Source organism: Limanda limanda, chromosome 1, assembly GCF_963576545.1.
Source record: "Limanda limanda chromosome 1, fLimLim1.1, whole genome shotgun sequence".
Taxonomy (NCBI): Eukaryota; Metazoa; Chordata; class Actinopteri; order Pleuronectiformes; family Pleuronectidae; genus Limanda; species Limanda limanda.
In genome coordinates, this window is record NC_083636.1 from 12234356 (window position 1) to 12253230 (window position 18875).

General features: G+C 42.0%; 1 protein-coding gene across 1 annotated transcript in view; it reads right to left on the reverse strand.

Annotated features, from left to right (window-relative positions):
- cald1a (caldesmon 1a) overlaps window positions 1-16097 on the reverse strand; it is a 50363-nt gene extending 34266 nt beyond the window's left edge. The window contains exon 1 of the mRNA XM_061070734.1: window positions 15999-16097. The gene's annotated coding sequence lies outside the window, so the exon portion shown is untranslated. The remainder of the gene's footprint in view (window positions 1-15998) is intronic.
- Window positions 16098-18875: the final 2778 nt, after the last annotated feature.

The following is an 18875-nucleotide window of genomic DNA, read 5'->3' on the forward strand; positions in this document are numbered from 1 at the left end:
AATAAATACTTAAAACTATCTTTTAAACTGACAAACCCACTTTTAGGAAGTAGGCTGTAACTTAATTATTTCTAAACTCTTATGTTGCTCCGATAGAAACAAATGACTCGCCATGATGCATATTTGAATCCTTTGTTTATTTTCCACTGTCAATGAGATAGCCTTACTATACTTTGAGCAAGCTGTCATCTGTTGTATATTTAGACTATGACTCACTTTTCTTTTAATATTTTTCTCCCCCCCTGGTCCCGCACATGGACGGGAACTTCAAAATTGAGGCTGCGCTACATCTGTGGGTATTATGACCTTTCCCTTCGGTGGAGTGAAAGCTGCAAACACCTGCACTTCACCAGCAAGCGTCCCCCATCAGGCTGAGCGTGTGTTTATGTGTCCTTAAACCTCACGCCTGAAGTGAAGTCACACTTAAATTGCAAGAAAAACATTACCCTAACATGCCATATCCATCATCTGAAGCTCACAGGTGTCTGACAGGCAGCTTTTTAGCACCATTTAAACTGCAAATATATCTTCTTCATTTTCACTTTTGCAGAGATATGAATAAATCCAGCATCAGCGAATTTCAGAATCTCACTTAAGGCTTTTCACAGTTCACCACTGGGATAAGAGGATACATTCTTATTTGTCAGCTGCTGATCCAATTTACAGAATTACAAAAGGAACCAGGAAGAGTTAATGCAGCAGTTGGCTGAAAAGACAATAGCTATAAAACACTGTCTTACTTTTAAACATTGGTTTTAAGAGGGATATTTGCATTAGGAGTTGGATTCCTACCACATAATAAGCATTAAATAAAACTGTAAAAGGGCAACTGCTTTGTGAGAGAGCAGCAAGAGCCAGTACAATTCCACTCCAGTCTTAAACTTTTAAAAGGCTTGTGTCCCTTTTTAAAAGTTCAGATGCTATAGCCACAGTCAGGCAGAATTGGAGAAAAGGCATTCCAAAAAGTACAAATCCCACACAAAATAGGGATGTTTGTACGGCATCAAAAGGCTACTGCTCACTGGCGGTGCTCCATATGACCAAATATGGAAGGAAAAGAATGCTGCCTTTTCCCGTAACCAAACTGGGAAAAAAGAGAAAAAAAAGAGGAAGGTTTTCTTGCATGCTGTGTACACAGCGAGATAGAGCTCTCACACTCACTACACAGTGGCCACATAGCTGGCTCCCTCTCAAAACAGCATGACTGATGGTGATGGTGGACCTGTCGTGACATCTCAGTGAACACCGTTGGACAAGCACACACGTACACATACAATGCACACACCTACACGATCCACGAGTCGTGAAAGAGAGGCACATCGATCTTTGCACTGCGCTGACATTTCATTTTTAAACAGACAAAAGCTTTCTTCACTTTCGCATATGAGCTCTATACAAGAGTCTCGGCAGCGTACTCTGTATTGGAGCCCCCTGGAAGGGAACATTCCTCTTGGTGAAAAAGCAGCCGTCTCAAACACCACAGTCCTCTGCTTAAGTTAGAAACAGTTTGTTTATCCAGCCCCCCCTCGCTATATGGAGCGGCTCTGACATTCTCCTGCCACTGCAGCACTGCAAAAAAACGTTTCTCTGAGGGTGTGTGATTTCACAGGAAACAAAATATAGCACATAAGCGATAAATAGAATGACTGTACAAAACTGTCGAGCTGCCATGTCACTGAACATTTGGAATCCATGTTAAAGTATCAGTTTTACATTTTAAACATGCTTACAAACAGTTTTAACATTTATGCTACACTTGGTAACGGAAACAAACTAAATCAATAAAACCGATTCTCATGTTTAGTGATAATGCAATGATATACACTATTTACTGAGAAATTATTCAAGTAATTAGCTTAGCTTACCTTAAAGACAGTAATCCTAGTTATGCTCAAAGGCAAAAAAAACACACACACACAGCTTAATTTGTTATCTTCAATGACGCAACAATAAAAAACAGCAACCTGTGGTTTAACGCGGGTTAGTACTTTGTTTACGCAAAATTAAGCTACTTAGCTACGTGAAGCAACAGCTAGCCTAACTCTGCCTGAAGGTAAAAAGAAAAAAAACGTATGGTTTTACAAAGTTCTTTGTCTCCTTGCTCCCTGTTTTTTTTTATGCTAAATTAAGCTGATTACCGAAGTGTCGACAAGTGAGACAACCTGTTGATGGGTCGCCTCTAAAGAGCGCCCCTCAAAACACAGCATTGAGTTATGTTGACTGCACAAGGACAACATCACCAAGTCTCTGCGGTCGCATCTTTTAAGACTATTAAACAGGATTGTAAATAAGTAATGACAGGCAGCTGCTGAATGAAGCCACAGACCAAACAGCTGATTGCAATCTCAATGCACTGAGAAAAACAACTCATCTTCCTACAGGGTAATTGAATGATCTCTGAGACATTTTGCAGCATTAGTAGAATTATTCCCTCGTTCTAGGCTAAAACTACAATTTCTAGACTGAACACACGAACATGTGACAACCCCAGCCTCATCCTTCTCTTGTTCCATTTCCAGGGGAAGAGCAGTCTCTTCTTGTTCCTTAAGGACAAACCCGTCTTGACACCTGCCTTCTGTCAGCGTAAATGAGGCCTGGGCAGGAGTCGGTGTCTCCTCAACAGGACATTAATCTGCTACTAGAGAGCTGACCAGGGAGACTAGTGGAACCAGAGTGCTGATATATGACGGGTTTTAGTCTAAGCACTGCTACTGCCGACACTCCAGCGAGGGAACACTTTATCCAGGTGATGGCAACGGAGCGGAATCGAATGGAAAAGGGTAAAAACAGGAGGGAGCAGGACAGAAATTACCTCTGTGATGCTTAAAAACATGCTTTCTTTCAATCTGTTGAGTTCTTATAATGTGTAGCTGAAAGATCTGAGTTTCAATCACAGAAAAAAGCCAGTGTGTCTGACTGAAAGGCCCCCAGGCCACGTCTTAAACGTGCACAATTTTAATAAGAGTAAGTCACACAGGATATGCATCAAGGCTCGAACACAAAAATGTGTAAAAGTATACGTGATTAGCATGATTCAGACTCCCAGCAGCCTCTGGTACACCGGCTGCAACATGACATACTGGGAACATTAGGTGGAACATAAAAATATATTTCTCATAAAGCTTGAGCGGTTCCTGATGTGTTTCTTTAAGGCAACAAAGAAAATGGTTCTGCTGAACGTTCGTGACATGCTTCCTGTAAAAGCCACGTTTTCGGTCAGGGTGGACGTGTGGCTCTTTGTGGCCGGAGAAAAATTACACTTTGGTGAAAGAAGGAGAGAAAATTGGACAGATCAAAAAAAGAATAAAACAGCAGAGTGATTTATGTGGCTGGCTCAAACCACACTATGAGAGGACGTCTTCCCATCATACCTTACATGGAAACATGCATGAGGGTAGAGTGAGGCTAAAAAGCATGATGCAATCTCCCCACACACTGAGAGACTGCTGAAAACATGACAGCTGTGTGCAAACCCTGACACAAGTTTGCCTTTTTTGCGCATTCACCAGAACCCAATCTGAAAACACAAAGAAAACCACTTTCACAGTGGACACATTTATTTAAATCTCACCGAAATGCCATAAATCTTTATCTTTCTCGCCTTGTTTTAACACACAAGTCGGTAAATCATGCAGCAGAAGGCCAATTTTTTGAAGTGTGCTGCAAGGCTTTTCACGGGTATTACATGATAAGGTATTTTTCAAAATAAGGGGCTGCATTCCTGGAGAGAGATAGGAGGAGATTAAGGGGTGGGTGTGGTGGGGGGTGGGCGAGCGATGCCCTGACTGAGAGGGTCTATTACTCACAGTGGATGTCCAGTTCCCTTGACGGTGCTTTCAGCTCAGTCTTACTAAGGGAGAATATGAGGGATTCTGCAGGGAACGCACAGACAAGACCCAGGCTGCATATACGCACTAGTGAGAAATAGGTATGATAATAGAGAGCCTTTTCACGAGAGACAGTCAGGGGTATTTGTTTTAATCCTATGACTCTCCCCTCTCTCTCTGTGTATTCATGCAGCCATGACATGCTCTCGCTGAATCGATGCAGGACCAGGATTTTTAATGGAGGATGTGCTCAGCAAGGTGTAGAAACTAAAACAATTCTCTAAGCTGCAGATATTTGATAAATGGGCTTCAGAGGTAATGATATTGACTAAGAAACGATTACCTGCATGAGGCAGTCGACGTGCTTAGCTTACACTGACTGTCACTGTTAGATCACCTTGAGGGTGTTGTGTGGAATTTTCCTTTAAACTGTTTAGTTGACATTCTATACTAAAAAGTATCCGTGTGAATAGATCAGTGACATATTACCACCTTACAGAGTTGATAGGGTGCACATTAATATTCATCTGGAATAATGTTTCAGGCCCCCTGGCAAATGCAACACTACTATTCTCTCTCCTTTTACCTTTTGTTCTTTACTCAACAGTTCTTCTGCATAAATACAATAGTAATACATTTTATTTAGAAGAGGCTTTCAAGACATCCAAGGCCACTGGTGACACGGTATAGCAGGATTTTATGCCTCTAAATGCTAACTGTTAGGACTTGGACATGTAGCATAGAGTGTGTTTACGTGGAACATAAAATCACAACAGTTTACTTAAAGCCTCTAGAAATACGGCTGTAAATTTAAGAGGAACTCAAATTGTCCTTAGTCAGTGTGCTATTCCCCTGCCTTTACTACATTACTACATTAAAACCATCAACTGTTGATAAGCTGCACAGTGTGAAACATTTTAATCTTCTCTTATTTTTATGCCCTATATCTTGCATGTACTACATACGTCCAATAATCTATTGCCCTCTACAGTCAGCAGGAATCTATACTGTACTGTCTCACTGTCAAACATTTCAACACTATACTTTTAGTGTGTTTTGTTGAGATTGAATTCAATATTGAACTTCAGGATGTTTACAGTGATGCTTCCCTCAAGTGAAGCTGGTGCAAACAGAGGGAGCAAAGAGGACATGGAGGGTAATATTTACAGGAAGGAGCAGGATTGTAATAGAAAAAGCTGGAGCTCTCGACAAAGGAGCTCTGCAGAAGTCAGCACAAAAATTCAATGGAATACAGGAGTAGTAATCCCAGTCCACCTATACTGGTTGACAGATATGATGCCAGGAATTAGAAATATGACGCTCTTTCATCCAGGATGAAATCCCAACAAACATCACACCCCTGTGGAAAATGTGACTTTTTCTTTCATCTTTCACTGGTTTGCAGTATCAAATTCGAAGATATTAAAGCATTAGCATTGCTTTGGAATCAGCGGATGCACATTCCCTAAGTGACAGGCAGCTCACCTCTCCTTCCAAAAAATACATTCCACTCTCCTCATACCGCAAATCCTTTCAGGGCTCTGCCGGGCTAAAGTTCACAAGCTTTACCAGATCTCATTTTCGTGCATGGCTGTGCTGGCTGTTATTATTAGTGTGGCCGCCAGCCAGCATGGACGGGTACACGTCTTCTGTCCCCGTCAATCCCCCTCGAGGTGAAAGGCCCAGACCAAGGTCTTTTATCTGTGGGTATATTCTAGGTAATATGTGACACTTTATACTCAGCACTTTGCTGCATGTGTGTTTGAACTGTGTTCATCGTGTCCGTCAGTCTCGAGTGACCACCGGAACAAACAGCAGAGATCGTCATACCTCCAGTTTACAGAGGCAGAGGAGCCATTTTCAGCCTTAAAGTGAGACTTGGAGAGTTATCCCATGTCTTCCTCTATTCTTCCTCTCGTACTGTGGTTATGTGACTTTTGGATCCACTGCCAGACATTTCAGGAAACCTCAAGAGCTGCATGAGACATAACAAAGATCTCTCTCTTCTCCGTCTTTGTCTCTTGAACTGTAGATTACACTATGTTTCTCTGTCTGACGTCTGCGGGCCTGGAAGCTCAGCGGCACGTTCTCCCTGGGAGCTGAAAGTCATTTTATTCAGTGGCCGATTGACTCGCATTATATAATTTTAAAAGCTGGTGTTTCTTACTTTTAATGCCTGCACTAATTCCGGACCACACACTTATGTAAACTGCAGAAGACACAGTAATTGTTGAATACCATTAGCATGATGTTGAATTTACTGCTAAATTAAGGATGAAATTCAGCTTTAGAGGATAATACATGTGCTGTATTTAAGCCCCCTAATTCCTAAATTCATTAGAATAACACATATCTCAGACAGCCATGAAATTGTAAATAATTGAGCGGTGCTCTTAGGAGGGTTCTCTGGTTGCTCTGCTTTTTTTTTTAGCTGATGGCAAAACTGGAAATGAGATTTGATTCACAAAGCAGCGAAGCTAAATGAGAATAATTCCAAAACCGAGGCCGACCTCCCCCCCAGACACTAATCTATCCATGGGGGTTTCACCCATCTCCTCTCCCTCCAAATTGTCTCGTCCACCTGCGTCAACCCTGCTCTCCAACACACAGATGCACGTCTGAACGCCCTCATTCACACAGGCACCTACAGACATACCTTTCCATCCCCCCCCCCCCCCCCCTTCACCCACCACCCACCTTGTGTTTATGTTCAGAGCTTGAGTGACTGGTATTTCATTTCGGCCTGCCCGGAGCCCTCTTGCACAGTTTGGCTTGGCCAGTGTACCATTACTGGTCATTAAGTCTAACCTGAACTAATAGGGGCCCATTTTCCAAGGTGGTCTCCCAGGTGGCTGTCACGGGAGTGAGTGGCACTGCAGGGCTCAGGGTTTGACTTAGGCACACGGGGTTTCATGAAAAATCCGCTGGGACGCAAGCCAGGCTCCATCATACATTGGACACAGACTCTTTGATAACAAGAACCCATTGTTCTGGGGGGGTGTCTCGGTGTTTTGTTTCTCATTAAGGCAGGTTTAATGAGGCCAGCCAGAATATGTACCCCAGCCCATCCCTCTTATACACTCTGCCTTATTTTTACCATTCAACCCCAGAACCAATGAATCATCGACAACCTTCCTAAAACTATTCAGTCTCAGTGAAAAAAAACATGTCTGGCCAAGAAACATGACGTAAGAATATATTCAACCTTCAGGCCAACATCAACTTCTTGATTCCTTCAACTAATATACTGTAACATGCATGTGTACATGATAATTGGAAGGTGGTTACAGTTACCTTCACTATATGCAATACTACTCTGTCATTAAAGGTCACTAAATATAATCACATGACTTAAATCATTTTCAGTACAAAGTCTTGTCACGTAAACAGACTGTCAGCATAAATACAATCCAATTTCAAGATATAAAACTATGCATGTTTAAGCTGTGCGCTCCTCCGTGTGACATGTGTCACCATTAATCAGAAGAGAAGGAGCCATTAGTCTAAATGTGGGGGTAATTAATCCACGCTCACACCCCATTAGACGTCATGCTCAATTTGTGCAGAGAGCTGTGTGCTGGGTAAATAAGCAGAGATGACGGGACCGGCAGTTATTATTCACGAATACCTCGGCATCTCAGCTGTTATGATACAGTTAAGGTGCTAACGTGCATCTCTGAGAAAGCTTTCATCTCAACTTGTGATTTCAAGTGGATATTACAAATTAAATTAAAAGTAGAACAACATGTGCTGCTGTTTCTATTAAAAATAGCTTGTTTTCATGTGACTTTTTACATAGGAAATTTGTGAACTTTGCAGGCTGATCAGAGGATAATTGTTCACATATGTATCTCGGTCGTAAAAAATATGTGACTGGACTTCAGCATTACAGCCAAACCATATAAGCCTCCAACAAGGTTAAACTGCAGTACGGGCATACAGTATGAATCAGCCCTTAGTTTAATAAGTACCATTTGGCTGTCACCTCAGCGGCCGTAGAGCTGCTCTATTACAGTAAAGCCCCTCCAGTACAGAGCCGGGGTTATTCAATAAAACCCTGACTGAGTGTTTCTCCCAATCACCACTGGCAGATCTCTGATGAGGTAAAGAGCTCTCCTGTGCCAGCCCCCGTCCCTGCGGAGCACTGTCTGATTAAAATGGTTTTCAGAGACCATATTTTTGTTCTCCTTGTGCCCTTGCCAGACCTGAGTTTGAGTACAGAGAGAGCAATTGACAAATTACCTAATGCATACTGAACGAATCCACAAAAATCTGATTTAATCTATACATGTTTCCAGTAGGTAGATAGATGAGAGCATTGGATTTCTGGCTCTTTTTGAGAAATCGCTGATATCCATGTCTCAAAGACACAGGAGGAGAGTGCTGCAAGTGTGCCTTAACATACTCTACATTGTTTTACTGGTGTTGAGGGAAGAATGGCTTAGCATTAGCCATTCTGCTCTTTTGATCTTCAGCCTTAAGCTTAATCTTCAACCCCCCCACACACCACTTATCTTACTCGGCCATGACATGAAGTGGAAAGAAATGGCAACAGTGGAGTGGCGCACCAACTCCCCACTTTTCTTACTCCCCCGTCTGCTCGGCTCGCTTGTAATACATTCCTGAGCCATCGTCGCAGGCTCATATGTACATGCATGAGTATGCTTCTGATTAGGAGGCACAAAGAGTACACTCTATAAATGCACTCTTAAACAATTACCACTGCTCCCGACTGCCGCCTTGACACAGACCTCAGACTGCGTTGCTGCCTCCCTTGCTTATTCAGGTGGGGAAGATGGATACAGACCATTTACGACAGTGTGCCTTGCTATAGGACACGTGCGGCGCTCCTGACTTTACATACCAGACTATAAAAGGGTTGAGAAACATCAGTATTTTCCTTATATCCACTTATCTGTGGTGGCCCGGATTTCCACATATTGTCCTTTTTGGGGAATGTTTTCTCCATTTCATTGTATCTCAGCCCACACTAAGCAGGGATCCACATTCATCACCCTGAGGCTAGACAATTGATTAAATGATTAGCTAACTGAAAGAAACAGTGTTTTATGCACTTTAATTGTTGACAAACCATTTAAAGCTGCTATAATCAATATTTTTACAGTTGCGATGCAATAGATAGCGGTGCCAGGCTCACAGTGTCAAACTGTGTCAGCTATACAGAGAGATTTTGTGTCATTTAGTGTCTTTTGGCTCATGGTTTTGCTTTCACGCCCTGAAAGTTAACTGTTGTTTCACTCTCTGCTCCAGACTCTGCTAAACCCGATGTCCACTACCTGGCCAGCACCAAAAGACAGACTGACAAAGTTAGAAGCTAATTGGAAACATAGTGCTGTATTAAAGAGCTACTGAGTCAGATAATTTCCTCAAGAGTATGTGGAAGTATAAATATTTGACTTACATCAGACAGGTGTCAGGAGATACTTCTCTAAATTAATGGTAATGTTGCTAATGTCTGCTCGATGTGCAGCTGGTTGCAAACACTTCAACCACAGAGACTGTATATAAAGAAGGACGACATGGCTGCTCCCCAAAAGGTGAAGCCGACTGTAAATTACTTTAAGGGACAGAGACCAAACTAAATACATTTTTCTTTAAGATTGGATATTCTTATGTGTGTTCAAGTGTTTTTTTTGGTTTGATTTCAATAAGTTATGGATGCTGTAAAAATGATGTGAAACATTGACAGCTGAGACTGACTCACGATTGGTCGAGTGCATGCATCGACAGCGGGTCCCCCTATCTCGGCTATATCCTCCCATTTGCACAGCCTCTATATCCAAATAAGGAAGACGGCAGCAGTTGTTTATCAGATATTTCAGCTTTATTTATGAATAGTGGAAGGAAGTGGAGACATGTCATCCATCTTTATATAAAGTCCATGGTCACTCAGACAAGACAACTTAAAAGGGATAACATATCAGTGTTTTGTTGAAAAAGTAATAATGCCTTCTATACAGGGCAAAAACTGTTGATAATGTTCTGCTTGTCTCAGTTTTATAATATTATTAATCAAATAACTGTCTTTAACATGCTGGTCACACAAAACAACCAATTAGAAGATGTAACTTTTAACTCTTGGAACTGAAAGATAATAACAATCAAGTGACTAATCCAGAATAGAATCAGTCACTGCTGTAATAAAATAATATGAATTAATATATTAATAAGTTGTGTATAATGAGTTTTCAATTGATTTTGCACCAGGACTCTGGATGGAATAAAAAACTACTTTGAAGCTTCTCCAAAGAAATAAACAGAAATCTGACTCATGTGAATACCCATGTAAGGACACAGTGATTGTTTTATGTGTATGAGGTAAGTCTTCACTTCCATCATTACCACATACGAGCCTGATCTCGCCCACGCCAAGTCTCACTCCCATGATGGCGGCCATCCAACATGGACTCTCTGAGCTGTCCTTCACGTTTGCTGTACACACCACAACGCACACAGCAGCACCTCTCTAGCCTCAAGCATAAATCCAGCAGGCTTATAACTGACTTGCACGCTGCCCTGTTGCTATCCCCCGCCCCCATTCGATTCATAGAGCAGTTAACCTTGCGAACTGTGTAAACATATGACCTCAACGTTCATGTGCTTACACTCAGTGGTATTTTTCAACACATGCCGCTGGGATTTACATCACCTTATTACCTCCACGTTCCCTTAATTCCCCATTACCCTAAAATATGGGACTTTTAAAAGGTGATATGACAGGCCCTTGATTAGCACTGTTTGTTTAGTTTTGGGGGTCGCTGTGGGAGGAAGGCGATAGGCTGAGAAGAGAAGGGGGGAGGAGGTGAAGAGAGGACAGAGGGGGGAGAATGGAAAGCTGGAAGAGGGAAGAAATAGGGTAAAGTGAGAACAAACGTTATAGTAATCATTTATTTCTGGGAGAAAAGGGCTGAGGCAGACTAGATTGGTGTCAGAGAAAAAGAAGAGAGGCGAAGGGAAAGTTAATTTGGCTGTTACGCGAGAGACGAGTAAGGTGGTTTTCTGCCACAGGGACACACTGTGCACGTCTGAGGTCCCAGCGGGAGGACGCTGAAAGAAAAACACAAGGCCAATCAGCTAACAGAGACATTTCCTGTGCTTGTTTTATCAGATGAGAAGAAGCCCAAAGGCTAAATGTCCCTCTCAAAGAGTGTTGTACACCTCTCAGAATAACCCGCTTTGGGGAATGAAGGGGAGAACATGCATCTTTGTGGGATGACATCAGGAGCAATGCTTCGGAGCACTGACCTCACTCTCGCACAATCAATCATCCACAAAAAAAAACAAGAAATGCAGACCACGTGAGCAAGAGAGGAGGTTTTACCTTTTACGATAGAAAGCAAGGCTGCCTCGTGAATTAAATCATCACCCACTTAAAATAAAAGATTTAGTTCAGGGAAAAGGAATACAATAGCGTTTTTTTTTATAGCCATAAAACTTCTGGTGCAACTTGGCATCTGGTAACTAGCAGATGGTGAACCAATATACAAATTACCAACACTGACATGCCATGCAATGCTGCCTATTAGGCAATCTGGCCTTGAGTGATAGCACTTTTAAGTCTGAAAACGCCACGAGCGAGAGGCTGATCTAACAAACCCTCTTCATCAGAGTGTGACTAAAGCCCAGTGGAATTCACACACAGGTCTTTCATGCCCCACATGACTGCTTCAGTCAGGATAATCAAAGTTTGGGAAATAGTTTGGAAAGAAAGGATGTGAAGATATGGGTCCTAGGAGGAAGGATCAATGTGAGATTCCTTATGCATGTGCAGTGCATTCAATCTTCAAAATAGCCAAGACTTCATTTGGTGGTGAATCTATTATAGGCCAGGGAATAGGTCGACTAAAGGATGAGGGGAAAAAAAGGATTCTCAATCACCCAAGAGACAACCAGAGTGCAACGAACAAACGGCAGAACATCCAAGAGCCACGTGGATATTCCCATACAGAACTGTTCCATGTCATCTTGGCTTCATAATGAGTAACAACAAACAGAATACGAAGCTAAATTACACAGAGGAAATCTCATGGCATGAGAGTTTTTTTTTCAATGGCATATAACAGGAATTTTGAATCTATATCGCAAACATCTGCAAAACTCGTACTGCATATTTTCCAGGGCCTAAATAAACAGCATCTAGGGTTTCTTGCCCTTGTGTGACTTCACAGGCAATTAAGCAGTACTACCAGCTTTTATCTACCACTTGTTGACTGTCATTACTTGGTGAAAGAGTTAAGGATTCTTTTCCAACCCGGGATCAGCCCGCCCGTCCAAGCTTGCCATATTATATAACTTAGTGTGCGGTTCTGGATGCAGCACATTCAAATTACATGCTATCGAATTCAAAGGCGAGGGGGGGAACAGCACAAGTACGCTGTGGGGCCAGAGTCCCATGAGCGCTAGCTGCACGTCAATCACACTCGCTTCAAATGAGCTGAACCCTGTCCTACTCCTGCTGTTGTCCAGAAGACACAAACCTAAAACCTAACCTTTGCTTCTTTTCCAAGGAAGCAGTGGACCCCACCCCAATGACAAGGACACCGTTGACGAAACAGAAAGCAATGATTTTGCTTGTGGTTCTCCAGGCATCGGGAGGCTGCATCTCTATCTCAAACCACATTCTTAGGACAAAAAAAGTCTGCATAAAATTAAACCAAAGGGCAAAATGTCTAGAACACAGGAAACGTGCTTGACATAGTTTCACTGGTCCTTTATGAGGAGAAACCAGAAAAAAAAAGTTCTGGCACCTGCTGTGCAGAAACAATGTATGTTTGGACTGACGTGTCAGAGTGTGATCACTGGAAACTGAACCACATTTGAAAAACCTTAACACGGAACACAGTATAGGTAAACATCTATTTCAAAAAAAGAAGAACAGAACGCTCTGATCATTTGTGTTAGAAATTTATCTTTGCCAGTTTTCCACTCCATTCAAATTCATTTTGCCACTTGGTTGGCTGCCTTCACTCAGTGGTGGTAAGAAACTATTGCCTTGCAGGGAAACTCTGGATTCTTGCTTTGGAATTTGATACTGTGCTGGATTATGAGTATCTAGGATCAAACTATAACAGAGCATCCACACATGATGCACGCATGTAAACACATAATTGTATATGGACAGAGTAATGACTGCTCCATGCTTAAGCAGACGTTGATTATGATAAGAGTAAGGCACAATAATAACCTACTCCAACATTTAAATTTGATCAAGTGTATGAGGGTAGGGAGGGAGGAAAAGAGGGAGCCAGCATACAGTAACTAGAAGCCTTCACCGCACTGTGCAGTCCAGAGCCAGACTCCGGAAATGCATGGCAGTGTTCCCTACATCCTGCCCGCCCAGCCCTAACCCTGGCCCTGGCTCTAGCCCTACACTGCCAAACCCCTGTTATCACTCTGTGCAATTACCTCCAGATTCCTCTGCACCCATATCATATCATGCCAATTATAAAATCCCCCTCTAAGTACACTACAAAGCACTACATGCATTTTACTGTAAAGCCTGCTGTTTTCTGTGTGTTTCAGCCCAGAAATAGCTGTGTGTGTGAATGTACAGTATTCATGTGGGCTGGCATGCAAAGATTGAAAAAAAAGTTATACATAAATCCTACAGCTGGGATTCCAAACCTGGGGTATTTGTGCGGCTGCCAAGAGTAATCGCAAAGGTGGAGTGGGTCAGCTATGATCTGATGAAAACTATATATCCACATACTAACTGAGTCAGCTGTAACAAATGAACATGTGTTGATTGATAGGGTGTGAAGACTGGTTAACGAGTAAGCTGAGAAGATAGAGATGTGTAAATGTAATAAAGTTAAACCTCTTCTGATTGAAATTTAAGGCAGTTTACGTCCAGGCGATAACCTTAAAAAGTACAAAGCTAAGTTATGAACAGCCAAAAGGAGAAAAAAATTTTTTTTTGAAATTTTATAGATATCTGTTGTTTTTCAAGGATTAAGATATCTCATGCAGCAATGCAAGTAAATTAATCCTTGAGTTACTTCAACTTATTATACAAGTGTCCACATTTTGAAAACAACACTGTCTGTACAAAAGCAGTGTTGGAACATAATGTTACAACCCTGAACCCTGAAGTGGTTCTGTATATTGTTATTAGAGACAAGCAACAAAAGAGGGCAGACTGGTTTGCTCAGGGTTGATCCTACAGTGAGATAATGACCCAAAACACTAAGAGAACAGAACCAGACGGAGGTTTCACATGATTAAGAGCAGCTCAGTCTCCAGACATAAACGTCATGGAGCTGGTTTGAGATGAAATGGATAGATGAAAGAAAGAAAGTGTAGAAACTTGCTAGAAATGGCTAGAAATTACTCAGAGTGCATAGTAAAGAAACAGAAATGCACCTAAACGTATAAGGTAGTTGCTGAAGGAAAATAAATTGTGAAGAAATGGATGAAATAGCTTATGGAAGTGGATAAATGCCTGAAATGTTCAGCTTCTGTTTCTCCAAATATTAGACCTACTGGCCTTGAGTAAAACTGACCCAAAATGACAGTTAAACTGTGGGAAGAAACTATTGTAGCAACATGTTTATATACAGTTATACAACATCCAGTTTAAATGAACATATGAACATTTGTGGAATGTGACAATGTTGACATTAATTAAAGGAAACTGAGGGCATTTGACAGGACTGTGAGGCACATCAGACTCAAAACATTGGGAACCACTGTACTAGAGGATTGTTATGTGCTACATTCCAGAGGATATTCCAATCATCTGTCACCAGGTTGGGCCTGTGCCTTATAAGGAGTGGATGGCATTCTCCATGTGTTTTCCAAACACTGCACAACTTATCAGATACAGTTTCATGGACAATTACTATGCTGTCTCTAGCCCGAAGCATTAACAAAAAAAAACCTAAAGATATACCCACTGCAACTTCCTCCCTCCGCCCGCTCCCATTTTCCATGCTTCCATTTCACAGATACTCGTATGTAATAAAGCACAAGATCAAAAGACTTGCTGTCCAAGGCATGTACAATGAGAGCAGTGGAGTCTCTTTAGCCTCGGGGGTGGTGGGATAGTAAGAAAGTGATACTTTGAAACGATGAGAGGTGGATTCACCCGTGGATGAGTGGGCCTAGCGTTCTGCAAGGCTGCCTATGGTTTTGTCTGCAGGAGATGCTGGATGTCTTCACACCAAAGGACATTTGCCATGTGCAACCCTTAGGGTCACATTTGATCTTCACTGAGTCATGGTTGCCATGAAACCAACTTTGAACACGTTATACATGTCAGATTTGAGCTAGTTTATCCACATCCTGCTGTTAAGGCTGCCTTTCTGTAGGGTTTGGGGGGTGTAATTGACACAATGTGAATTGTAATTTGGCCTGAGAAAGGGCAGTGCCGATATTGGTGCGATCTGGACACTCTGTTCCAGCCACATGATTGGTTCGGCGTGCCGCTAATCTCATTATAATTGTCTGTTCGTGTCATCTGTCAAAACATGGATGGAATGGAATGAGTTCTATCGATGATTTCCCTGTCTTAGATTTCTATCAAAGGAAAAGTTATTTTGTGATAATTATCTTTATCGTTCTATCGCCCAGTCGACCGGCATTATTAATAAAACACTGAATGGTGGACTCTAAAATCTTCAGTGCAGAGAAACCGGATAGGATGATGACAAAGTTTTCTAACTACAATAGCAACGACAACATCCAGGGCACGTAGAACAAGAACGTGTGCTGTAGAATTGTTGGACAATGACAAGAAGTAAAGAGTGGAGCTGTGGAGCATTAACACACTGCAAGAGTCTGGTCCCTAAAAAGTAGTTCCAGGCTGAGGTTGGTTTCCCCCCCTCGTCCCGTCAGACTTTATCTCGATAAGAATCTGAAGCGGTGAACACGATCCAGGGTTGAACCTTCTGGCCTCGAGTGTCTTACCTCAGATCGGCGTCACAGAAAAAAGTTTCACCCGCGAGTCGCAACTTTACTTCGAAGCTAGTTCGCGGTAAACGAGGCGGTTCGCGCACAAAGAGGAAAGAGGGAGCGGAGGAGACGAACCCGGGGGACACAATGTGATGCTCCCCCCGGCCCCTCCGCGGTGCTACATACCGCGTGTAAAGCGACCCGGGGTCGTGAACTCCCCGGTCACACAGCGACAGAGGTGGGATGAGAGGCTCTTACCTGTGGATCCTAACGGGACTGATTGGAGCTGTAGAGTCGAGTGAGAGCAGCGGAGAAGACAAGGGGCCAGTCTGCAGTCGGTCCTCCACAAACCCTTCGTGAGACAACCAGCAGAGTCTAGCCCCTCGACAGGCCCCTCCCTCCCAGTCCGAGCAGCTCCCACAGCCCCTCTCCTCAGCCCCAGTCTACCACACGGCTCAGCCTCACAGCATCCCAGTCCAACACATTGGAAATCAGACGTGTCAACAGGCTGCACTCCTCTGCAGCCGCAGTGGCTTCAGGCAGAAAGTCCTTTTTTGGTGATCCTTCAGAAAACCAAGAGCGAGCACATGAAATGTTAAAGTTGGACAAAGAGCAGGGCGGGTTGTTCACAGGCTGAACACATGAGCTGAGGGGTTTCATATTAACAGGCAACTTGACCTCAACTACCCACCTTCATAGTCAATACTTTCATATTGACAATGCTAAATCAGTAACATGTAGCTTAATTGTTTTTCCCCCTCTAGTATAATTGTCCATAGACTGTATATGAAGATGGATGACCACTTCCTCCCATTACTCAGAAATTAAGCTAAAATATCAAGCACTGCCATCTTGCACATTTGGAGCAGCAGCAGTGATGTTTTACCCTGTTTATATTTTATTTATATGTTTTGTTTATTTAATTTTATACCAGTTGCTTACAATCTTTAACCAACAAATTGATATGATGAAAAGCTAAGCTAAGAAAAAAAAGTAGACCTATACACCATACATAGGACACAAAATATAAGAAACCTGCATTCAAAACCCTCACGTTCATCTGTGTGTAACAACTACATCCATCCTCCCCCGACACTATCCACTGCTAACATCCTCGTTCTAATTCCATGTCCTGTATTCTCCACCAGAGTTCCCCCCGCCCTTCCCAACCCTGCAACAAGGTAAAGAGGTGCTTTTGAAACGTATAAGGCCTCATGAATATATTTCCATATCTCATTGAATTGTTATGTTTTCATGTTATCGTCAGACAATGTTTTTTCTATGTTTACCAGACATGTCAGCTGGTTTTAATAAGAAATAACACTTAAAAACAAACTTACAAAGAACTGAAAACCTGAATCAACTTCAGTGTGATTCACTTCACTTTTGGGGTGCAATAATTGCATCCATCTTGTTGTACAGTCTGTTCTAGTCACAGAGCTCAGTGGCTTCTGATCTTGGAAATATAACATATGTGGCGATACTGGAAAATTCCAGGTCTTAACAACTCACTGTTATAACATGTAGCATGTGTTAGCATGCATTTGTTCATATTGCACAAAAAAGTAAAGAACATAGAAAGTTTAACCTCAGTGGTCGAGTACATGAAAAGTCAGGGATCACCAAAGTGATTACAATGAATCCTGAAGGGCACATGAATGTATGTCCAAACTTTGAGAGATATTTCAGACAGTTAAAAACTGGGGCTACCAAAAAGATCTGCACACTATCCAGTTTCTTTGTGTTCATTTACTCCAAATATTAAACACATAGTTCAACTGAATTGTGCCTGAGGCTATAGCAGCTGTATTATACTTAATTTTATTAAATGTGCTCAGGGCCTTGCCAGGATTATAGAGAACTGAGGTCAATCAAGAACCCTTCTCTGTTCCACATATAATTTTGCCCAGAAAACAAAAGAAATGCTCTTAACTAATTTATCCAGTTTCCAGAACATTATCCAGAAATGCTATTTCCCCACAGAACCCAAAACTAACAACATTTTGTGAAAAGCTATCAGACAAGTTAAAACTACACACAAATGATGAATAATACTGTTCAAAATGAAAGTAAAAAAATAATCTCAAACTCTTAATGGCCTTAGGGGATCCCTGTACTATTTTATTGTTAAGGATTAATTAACTAATGTGAAGTAAATTCATTAATGTATTGTACAATAATTAAATTATCTTGAACATTTTTACAGAAAATATATACAGGACATGCCCTCAGCATCCTCAATAAAAGCCAAATATACCTGACCTCACTTTGAACAGCATTTCTTTGACATGACGATCCTGCATTAAGAACCAGTTTCTGTGTGTACTGCATGTACAGTATTTTAGGGAAGTAAAGAATAATAATAAAAGTGCGGTGTCATGTTTAATTTCCTCCTCCCAATGCAGCCCTGCTATTTGTGACCTTTTCTCTGTCAGCAGTTTTGCAAAGGATGCAGGGAGTTAGGAGGTGACGGACACAATAGCTGCAGTGTTCTACTTTCTACTATGAAACAGCAGCATGTGGACACTGCCCTGCATTGTCTTCCCTGCTTAAAACAATGATGCTCGCAACAAAGAATTAACTTAAGAGCATTAGGCCACTGGTGCGGAAATGAGCACCATATGCGCCAGTGGTCGTTTTGCACATGTTTTTTTAAAGATAAAATAAAAGTGTGTGTGCATGTGCAAATTCAGTAGTGTGTGTGTGTGTGGCGTGCATGTGGCTGTGTGTATGCAACAAAAGGAGAGGGAGAATGAGCAGAGGGGGGGTTCAAGCGCCATCCAACTCAACAAATTCAAAATTGTATTTATATTCATTCCTTTAAAAAGTGATGTATTTCCAGATAAACCTGTCATCATTCGATTTGCAGGTTTTTTTCCGGACCTAATCTCCCGATCCAGTTTGCACACAACATCTTGGCCCCAGAAACCCTCATTATCCTGATCCAAAATAACTTCATGGCATCATTTGATTGCCAGAATGATGCCATACCTGGGGCATGTTCATACTTAGTAAAATGCCTCATACGTGATGATTAGTTTGCTATATTTGCATCATAGGCTCATGTTTTTACCTCAGCCTCCTCAACCTCCACAGCATTTGAGTTGAATTGAAAAGAGGAGCCTTAATACATCT